The 9,679-nt window shown below is 43.9% G+C and overlaps 1 pseudogene; it reads right to left on the bottom strand.

Moving 5' to 3' along the window:
* Positions 1 to 1,446: 1,446 nt before the first annotated feature.
* On the bottom strand, positions 1,447 to 8,953 carry LOC113123562 (neoverrucotoxin subunit alpha-like; annotated as a pseudogene).
* Positions 8,954 to 9,679: the final 726 nt, after the last annotated feature.

The following is a 9,679-nucleotide window of genomic DNA, read 5'->3' as shown; positions in this document are numbered from 1 at the left end:
ACCATGCCGGTTAGGACTAACCACAGAGGACAGCTGCTCATGATGACGTCACCAGTCACTAGTTTTACAGGCCCTCTGGGCAGCTCACACCAGACGGTCTTTGGACTCAGCTAGACCAGCTGCCTCTGGATTCAGTCTCCATGCTCAACACACAAACACCACACTGCTCTCAGCTCCTCCTGTCGTCTTCAGAAAGAAAGGGACTAAACCCCTTCTCCTCTAAGGTTTGGTTCTCCTGTCTCATGCTTCAGGAGGCTGTGGACTCACACAACAGAGCCAAGAAGAAATCAGGTCAAACAGCAGGAATCAGACAGTGCAGCTGAGACCAGAGCAGGAAAACCTGATCTGGGCAGTGGAGACGATGCTGAGAATGTCCCATTTAGACAGTCAGTCCTGCAGGTACAGTGTAGTCAGAGGAAGTATCAGAGCCCTCAGTATAATAGAAGGTGTAGTAGTAGTAGTAATGATACTAGTGTTAGTAGTAGTAACACTAGAAGTAGTAGTAGTAGTAGTAGTAGTAGTGGTAATGTAGTAGTGATACTAGTAGTAACAGTAGTAGTAGTGGTAGTACCTGTAGTAGTAGCATCTGAATCACATTTGTCTCACGGCGCTGGTTGGATTTAGCTCCTGTTTGATTTCCTGACGTCTGTGTGTTAATGAGAAGATCACAGTCCTGTTTTATTTTGGACACACTGTGTCTGAAGGTCACTGTGATAAGGACTGTGGTCCAACATCCTGTGAAAATGCAGTTCTAATTATTTTCTTGAGCTCCACCCAAACAGCCAGTGGGGACAAGTCACCAAGGAGAGTCACCAACCAACGGGCTGAGAGCCTCCTGGGTTTACATCTGACCTGTGGCTGAACAGGGGAGGGGACAATGGTGGATTTATGGTTTGTCTGACAGAGTCTGAGTCAGAAGCTGCCAGGGCTGCAGCTCCTCCTCCTCCTCTCTGATGATGGAGACCCAGGACGCAGCAGAGCTCTGCTTTCCACAGCTCCTCAACTCCTCCTGCAGGAAGCCGAAGCTCGGCCAGTCTGGATCTGTCCTCGTGCATTCCCTGTTCTTCATCTCTGTGCTGACCGTGGCTCTGAACCTGCTCGTCATCATCTCAGTCTCCCACTTCAGGCACAGACAAACTTCAGTCTCATGTTTAGAGTCTGATCAATGTTCGTCTTTGCAATTACAATAAAACTCAATAGTTCTCTGTATTTTAATGTTTCTTCTACTGGGCTGAGAAGGAGAAAATATTCCAGGTGGTGACTTTGGCAGGAAAGTGACACATTTTATTCCAACACATTTTAACTGAGACACTGAGCTACATGATCCATAGATTTATTCTAATGAAGAATATGGTGAACATGGAAACAAGCAATAACTCACTGATCTGGTTACACTTTATTCTGAACCTGTGGAAGACACAGCTCCTGTCTCTCACAGCTCTGACTAACTCACTGAACTAACTAGTCCAGAAGAAAGACCACATTGACCCAGATTTACTCTCTAACTGTTTCTGTCTTTCAGGACTTCCTGTAGTTGACGGACAGCCTCCTTGTTGTGTGCACACTGCAGTAATCCTGGCACAGTCTCATGGTAGAGAACATGAACAGCTGAGATGATGTTTGGAAACCTGTCAGTCCATATCATCCCACAGGTGGAGTAGTCTGGGTCTCTGGTGTGATGCATCAGCACCAGAATGACTTTTCCATCAGCTGTTGACAACAGGACAAAGCAGAGGAAGGTGAGTCAGAGCAAAGTGAGGAACACAGAGAACGACGACACTGTTCCTTAGAAAAGTCTTTAAAGAGACAGAGTCAGTTTGTGTTTCCCAGTGAACGACTGGTTCTGTCTGTACTGGAGGAAACGACTGCACATTATCATCTAAGGTTGTGTCTGATGAGACCCAGCTCTGAGGCTGCTCAGGGTCAGAGTCTCACAGCTGGGACCCTGAGCCAGCAGCTTCCAGCATCGCTCAGTAACACACACTGACACAGGTACAGTGTGGACACACCTGTGCTCCTTCATACGTCCTCACTCAGACCTACACAGAGATGGGACGTCACTGTCCCTGAAGGTCAAAGGCCAAGAAAATGTAACAGTGAACAATGTGAGTGTGTCTGTGTGTTACCTGGAACCTCAGTCATGGCTGCTTCCACATCTGAACCAGCACAAGAGACGATTGGACAGAAAAGAATAATGACGTCACATCCAGGCTGGTTTGTCTCCTTCATCTGAAGCTTCTTATTCTGTTTCACTTGGTCCATCAGAACTTTATGAGAACCAAAGGTTTCCCCTGTACAGACTGTGTGGACCTTAACTGGACCTTATTCATCCAATAAAACAGAAAACAGGTCAAACAGGAAGATGGAATCACTGTGGCAGATTTACATCAGAAGACACTCACTCACCCACATTAGGGAAATAAGGCCTCTTGTGCCCTGATATAAAACAGAGAACAGTGTTAGATATCTAATGCAATAACCTACATCCATACACGTATTTATTATTTTCCACTGGAGCACATTGAGATGGAAGAATGAAACACAGCAGCCTGAACAGTCTGACCAAAAACCCTTTAAAGTGACTCAGTAGAGTCATACGACTGTTTCTCCACTTCTGCATTTTGAATCAAACTAGACTTGACACTTCATAGAAATACAGTAGCTGATAACAGTTTGTACATACTTGAAGGTTCAGGTGGACCAACAGAAGACTCCTGATGGTTCTGGTCCAGCTCTGACGTCTGAAAGTAGAAACATAAAGACGTGTTAATGTTGCAGTGACAGCTCAAAGAGGCAGCAGTGGTGAAACAGCAGTGAACATGTAGTGAATATAAACATGTACTGAAGGTAAATGTGCTTATCATGTCTGGTATGAATGATCAATATCATAAACCAGCTGCATAATTTCAGGGCATACATACACATACATATGATTTACACAGGGGACACAGAGGGAGAACTGAGCAGAGAGACTAGATGAATTAACCAGTTAAACCAGTATAAGGGTATAAAAACAGGTGGTTTGCAGTGGTGGAGAAAACATTTTAAAATCAATTTATGTTCTGGGTTTGTTGTCAGACAAGGAACCCGTGACTGTGCTGGTTGTCTCACATTGATCTCAGTTGGTCTCCATAGTTACCCAGAGCCTCCTCCTAAACTGTGTTTAGACCTCAGACTCAAACCCAGAACACAAATTGATATCAAAACTTCTTTTTCACCCCTGCAAACCACACACTGTTATAGTGTTGTAATGTTTGAAACAGTAATTGCATGTGTGTACCATGGAAACAGTTGAACAACTCTTTAACAGACATCAGGGACTGGCATCATTGATGTTATTTCACACAGTGAACTCGTCACTGAATCTGGAAACTCTCACTCAGATTAGAGACTGATTTCCTGCATTGCCCATTAATTGACTGGTTGATCCACAATCAAAGGATCTGGTGCCCTGAAATTATGCAGATGTTTTATGATATTCATCATTCATAAACCAGACATGATAAGCACATTCACCTTCAATACATGTTTATATTCGCTACTAACATGATAGCAGGTTAGCCTCTCTGAGCTAACGGGGCAACTGCAGGTGGTCATGTGACCCTGCAGGTCATCGTGGTCACATGATTACAACAAGTCACGATTATTGCAGATATCTGATAACCTTTGTCTGATGACTAGTCACCAAGTCCAGTAATGGTCCACAGTGTTACAGTGTCCATGAAGTGAATGTTGGAGCTGGTCTCCTTTGTGTTCTGTCACAGTTGATGGATTTAGTTGTGTCTCCTCATGTTGCAGCATTTCCCTTTAAATGAGTCCCCACAGTCCACAGGGCTTCTCATTGTGCTGTTCATCTAAAAACCACATGCTGGGAGTTGGGACCTCAGTCCTATGAGGTCAGGGGCAGCTCTGACACACGTTACAGCAGGTAACTCACCTGTGGGCCTGGTTCGCTGTGGGCACCCATGGTCTGACTTTGGTCTGCACCAGAGGTGGAGGAGGGTCCACCTGGGAGACAGAGGTGGTGTCAGACAATCACATGTGACCAATCATCACATTTATCACACAGACAGTTTGTGCTGAAGGAAGCTCATGTGTGAAATATTTGGGGGATGGACTTTGACCCAAACTGTCTCTGTTCTCTGAGGTCAGGCCTGAGGATTCACACTGTGATGACATGTTTAGCAGTGTTCTGACAGAAATACAGTTTGAACATACATGTGGATGAAACTAAGTCTTTATGAGGATGTTTGGGATGGGCAATGTTCATAACCATATTTTTATGTGTCCATGAGAAGAAAGTTCCCTTCAGAGGAGGTCTGGTTACATGATGAACATGTGGTTGATTTTAATTTGTACTGACCCACTGGCTACGCCAAGGGAGACATGGATAAGACACATATAGTATAGATGTTAGTGTCCAAAAATAGCCAGATGGATGTGTGGGTTTTCTCCAGGTTCTCCGGTTTCCTCCCACAGTCCAAACACATGTATGTCAGGTTGATTGGTGACTCTAAATTGCCCATAGGAGTGAGTGTGAGTGTGTGAGGTTGTTTGTCTCTATGTGGCCCTGTGATGGACTGGTGACCTGTCCAGGGTGGACCCCTGCCTTTCACACAAAGAGAGCTGGGATAGGCTCCAGAAGATCCCTGGGACCCTGGTTAGGACTAAGGGGGTATAGATGATATGTGGATGGATCTTGTTAATTCTAGACCTGCATCAATTAGCAACTGACCCTATTTCAACACATAGAGGATGCAGCAGATGTAGTGTTTCCTGTTAGAAATCAGTGACTGATAACTAGAGCCTGATATAAACAACTGTGATTTTACATAAATAACCTGGTTATTCAAAGGTTATTCAGCAACAGTTCAAATAACTGAAAACATTTTGCATCACAAAGCTACAGTCAGTTGTTCATCAGGAGCAAAACTGAAACAACTGAACTTATCCCTTAATGTATCTGCAGCATGTTTCTAAGTTCAAAATGAAGCATGTGATTTCTAATGTAAGAATAAAATACTCACACGCCACATCAGGGTCATCAGGCTTGGAGTAATCGTCAGTAACCAGGGAAGAGTTTCTGTAGTGGTAGATGCTCCCTCCTTTGTGTTGGTCATTTGCAATGGCTGCAACAAGGAAACACATTCTCTTGTTGCTCTTCTGAGCTTTAACAAGCTCATTGAAAACTTTGGCTTTTTCCCTTATCTTGGTCGTCACTTCATCTGAGAAGTACCACTGGTCATGGTTTGTTGTCTTGACCCCCTTAGGACTTGGTACTTTAAGTTGATCCATGTAGTCATCCAGTTCCTGAAGGAAGGGGTCAGCAGTTTCCAGGGAGGTGAAGACAAAGCAGAAAACTTCCTCTACACTTGGATCAAGAATCTTTTTGTCCAGTTCAGACTGATTTGGGACGATCTTCACTCCCTCCATCATCTTTACACAGGAGCTGATGATGTTGATCTCTCTCTCTACAGAATCCATCCACCTGCTGAGGTTTTCCTGACTGAAAGGTGAACTCTCTCTGTCGTCAAAGACTCTTCTTAGCAGTGCTCTCATCTTCATCACCTGCTCTGATCTTGGGAAGTTTCTTTGCTATCTTCTCTTGGACTATTGCTGTGTAGTACTTACACAGGTTTTGGAACCGCTTTACCTTTTTTTGAGTCTGTGGGAAACTGTTGACGACTGTGTCCTCCAGACAATCATTGCATCTTATTTCTAGCTCCTTAACATCTTCCAGAACATCTTGAGCCTTCCTCACCAGTCCAACACTGATCCCACTCATCACCTTGGCAGCATTTGGATCCAGGTTCTTCAGTGGCAGCATCCAGACCTTCAGTGGAACAGTACACTCACGTGATTGTCCCAGGAGCTGTGGGAGTTGCTGGTAGGTCTTCACTGCTTCTACAAATGTTGTGGGGTTGCTGTCCAGAATGAAATCTCCATAGAATTTGCAGGAAAATGTATCAGTCAGAGCTTTTTCTTCATCAGTCAGCTTCACGCTGGCTTTCCCCTCAATGCTAAATGATGGGATCTTCTTTATCACAGCTTCCATGCTGCCCTGGACATCCTGAATACTACTGTTGTCCAACTTCTCACTGTCAAATACAAAGAAAGCATTTGCCCCATACAGGATACCGGTGACCACATGTGTGGCTACGCCCTTAATGTTATTTATTGGATTAGTGTTTCTCTCTACATGAGGAACCATGGACAGCTCTTTAAAGGAGGTGGTGGCATTGTACTGAGATGTCACCCTGCTCTGGTTGTGAAATTTCTTCTTATCATTCAGATACTTGGCAGATCCTCCAACTTCAATCAGTCCAGCAAAAAAACTGAGTTTCAGGGAAGCATCAACATCCAGCAGGAAGGACTTTTCTTCCATGGAGTCAGATGCAGAGACTTTAAACTCACTGCCATGATGATTCTGCTCCACTGTGTTCTTCTGTATAGTTTTATCATCCCACAGAGAGACACCTTTAAACATGACATGCACACATTGGTTAAAAAGAAAAACACTTCCATCAAACCATCGCTAGTGTAAATATTCAAGTTAAGGTTATGACAGAAGAAAACAGGGTACAATAATTTCAGTGGGATTTATTGAACAAGAAATCTGGGGAAGGTTTTCTGCCATTCACTTCACACTTTGGCACACAACTACACATCCCTGTACAAGAATGTGTCACTACCTGCCGGCTCTTCCTGTTTCTGGACTCTTATTGTGTTGGGTTTCTGTACTTTGGTTTGTCTTGTTGCTTATGTTCCTGTCATTGGATTGTCTTCCTTACCTGGAACTTTCTGGACTCTATGCTTTGACTTTCAGCAGCCTTGAAGAAGACTGTTGGAGCTATTCTTTGTTCTTTCTGGACCCCCTCATGAGAGTAGTGAACATCTTACAGCTCACTGTGATTCTCATGTTGTGCAAATAAACTTCTAAAGACAATCGGTGATCAGTTCTGTTTATTTTGCCCAAACACAGTTATTATTATCATTAATATTATTATTATTACGGGTTATTGTGACAGTCTCATATTTTAACCAGGTGATTAAAGTTGAAGTGTGTCCTCTCTTACCTACCCTCCTTTTGCACACCCAAATTAAACCAGCTGTTGTACTGAGATTTTAAGGGTTATATTGATGAGCTTGGTGTCATTGGAAAGGAAACACTTTCATGTTTATTGTGACTTTTATATATTCTGGATCACTGCTACACCACAATAAAGGATGCATACCACGCCGTCCTCAGAGCAGCTTTAGGACTCTCTGACCACTGTCTGGTCCACCTCATATCAACATACAGGCAAAAGCTCAAATCTGCTAAGCCTGTAGTGAGAACTGTTAAGAGATGGACCAGGGAAACAGAGCAGGGGCTACAAGCCTGCTTTGAATGCACTGACTGGAGTGTTTTTGAAGCTGCTGCCACAAACCTGGACGAACTCACAGACTCTGTTACATCTTACATCAGTTTCTGTGAGGATATGTGCATTGCCACCCGAACTTTTTTAACATATAACGACGACAAACCGTGGTTCTCTGGAAAACCCGGACAGTTTGTCAAGCCAAAGGAGATGCCTACAGAAGTGGAGATCATGTCTTGTACAATCAGGCCAGGAACACACCTAATAAGGAAATTAGAGCAGCTAAGAGGAGCTACGCCAAAAACCTGGAAAACCAGTTTTCAGCTAACGACTCTGCTTCAGTGTGGAGAGGCTTGAGGACAATTACCAACTATCATGCATCATCCCCCTCCTCAATGGGCAATCAAACGCTGGTGAACGATCTGAATGAGTTTTATTGCAGATTTGAATCACCCCCCACCCTCTCTGATTGTCCTCCAGAGCAACCATTAACACCTCCAACCATCAACCCCCTCTCCCCCGCTCCGATACTTCAGACCAGTGTGGATGATGTGTGTCGGCTCTTCAGGAAGCAGAAGAGAAGGAAAGCACCAGGACCAGATGGGGTTTCACCAGCATGCCTCAGAACCTGTGCTGACCAGCCGGCTCTCATCTTCTCTTGATCTTCAACAGATCATTGGAGCTGTGTGAAGTCCCTGCATGCTTCAAATGCTCCACCATTATCCCCATCCCCAAGAAGCCAAAAATCACAGGACTCAATGACTACAGACTGGAGGCTCTGACTTCTGTGGTCATGAAGTCCTTTGAGAGACTGGTGTTGGCCCACCTGAAGAACATCACTGGACCCTTCCTGGACCCCCTGCAGTTTGCCTACCGATCCAATCGGTCCGTGGATGATGCAGTCAATATGGGGCTGCACTACATCCTGCAACATCTGGACAAACCAGGGACTTATGTGAGGATTGTGTTTGTGGACTTCAGCTTGGCATTCAACACCATCATCCCATCACTCCTCCAGAATAAACTCTCCCAGCTCTCCGTTCCTGACTCTACCTGTCAGTGGATTACAGGCTTCCTGACGGATAGGCAACAGCTAGTGAGGATGGGGAAATTTACTTCTGGCTCTTGCGTCACCAGCACCGGCTGTGTGTTCTCTCCCCACTGCTCTTCTCCGTCTACACAAACGACTGCACCTCCCATGACTCCTCTGTGAAACTCCTGAAGTTTGCTGATGCCACCACCATTGTGTCACCCCCCCCCCCCCCCCCCCCCCCCCGTACCAAAACAAATTCAAAACACCAAAACACACACACACACACACACGGCAATAAAGCTCATCTTTCTATAGGTTGGGCCCACAGGTGGGCCTGGGTAGGCATGTTAAATTTGTAAAGTCAAATCTGTATTTTGGTTGTTCGATTGATTAATAACTTCCTATAAACAGACTTTGAGTGGCCACTTTATCTGAATTGTAATGTAATAATCAGTCACATTTTACCTGGAACGATTTCATCTCTCCTTGCATCATAGAGCATCCCCAGGGTGAAAGGTCGCCCCAGAGCTGCCACCACTTTCATGTTATCTGAAGCCATGTCTCCTCTCTGAATGACAACAGGTTCAACAGGTTCAACAGGTACTAGGAAGGTCTATATATATATATAGACATAATGCAGGAACATAACACAGCAGAATAAAGAGAAAACTGAATATCATGAAGTATTGTTACAGTTTATTATTATTATCATTAGTAGTAGCATTAACCTTTATCTTTACTGAATTTATTGCTTTAGTTTAAAGTGTATCTGTGAGTTCATGTCATGCAGTGAAAAACATGCTGAGCTGTCTGTTGTTAATGCCATTTATAAAAATATCAATTATGAGTATTACTCTTATCAATGGAAGCAGCAATACATGAAGTACCATGAGTAGAAAACATGTTTGTTCGTTGAACTGGACCTCTGTTAGTTCACAGCTGGTCTTTGTTGAACCAAACACCTGGACTGACTGAAGGAAATCAGGTACTTTTAACAAATACTTAAAGACTATAAACATCAGAGCCTGACTGTTTTTGACAATGTGGTTCAGAACATCTTGTCAAACCAGCAGAATCAATCTGATTCCTATACTCCAAACATGGCCCTTCCCCCCAGTCTGGAAACTATCACTGGACTAGACTCACTATTGGGGACAGTCATAAATTGCATTGTAAGGTTCATTATTGTTGAGATTCTCTTTGACTGAAAATGATAAAACCTTTTCTTATCATTGTCCAAATATTATCTTTATCAAAGTCAACACAGCTACCAAACTTTTATTTC

Source organism: Mastacembelus armatus, chromosome 21 (genome assembly GCF_900324485.2).
Source record: "Mastacembelus armatus chromosome 21, fMasArm1.2, whole genome shotgun sequence".
Taxonomy (NCBI): domain Eukaryota; kingdom Metazoa; phylum Chordata; class Actinopteri; order Synbranchiformes; family Mastacembelidae; genus Mastacembelus; species Mastacembelus armatus.
The sequence above is the reverse complement of the archived record's forward strand: the minus strand, read 5'-3'. Positions and strand labels throughout refer to the sequence as shown.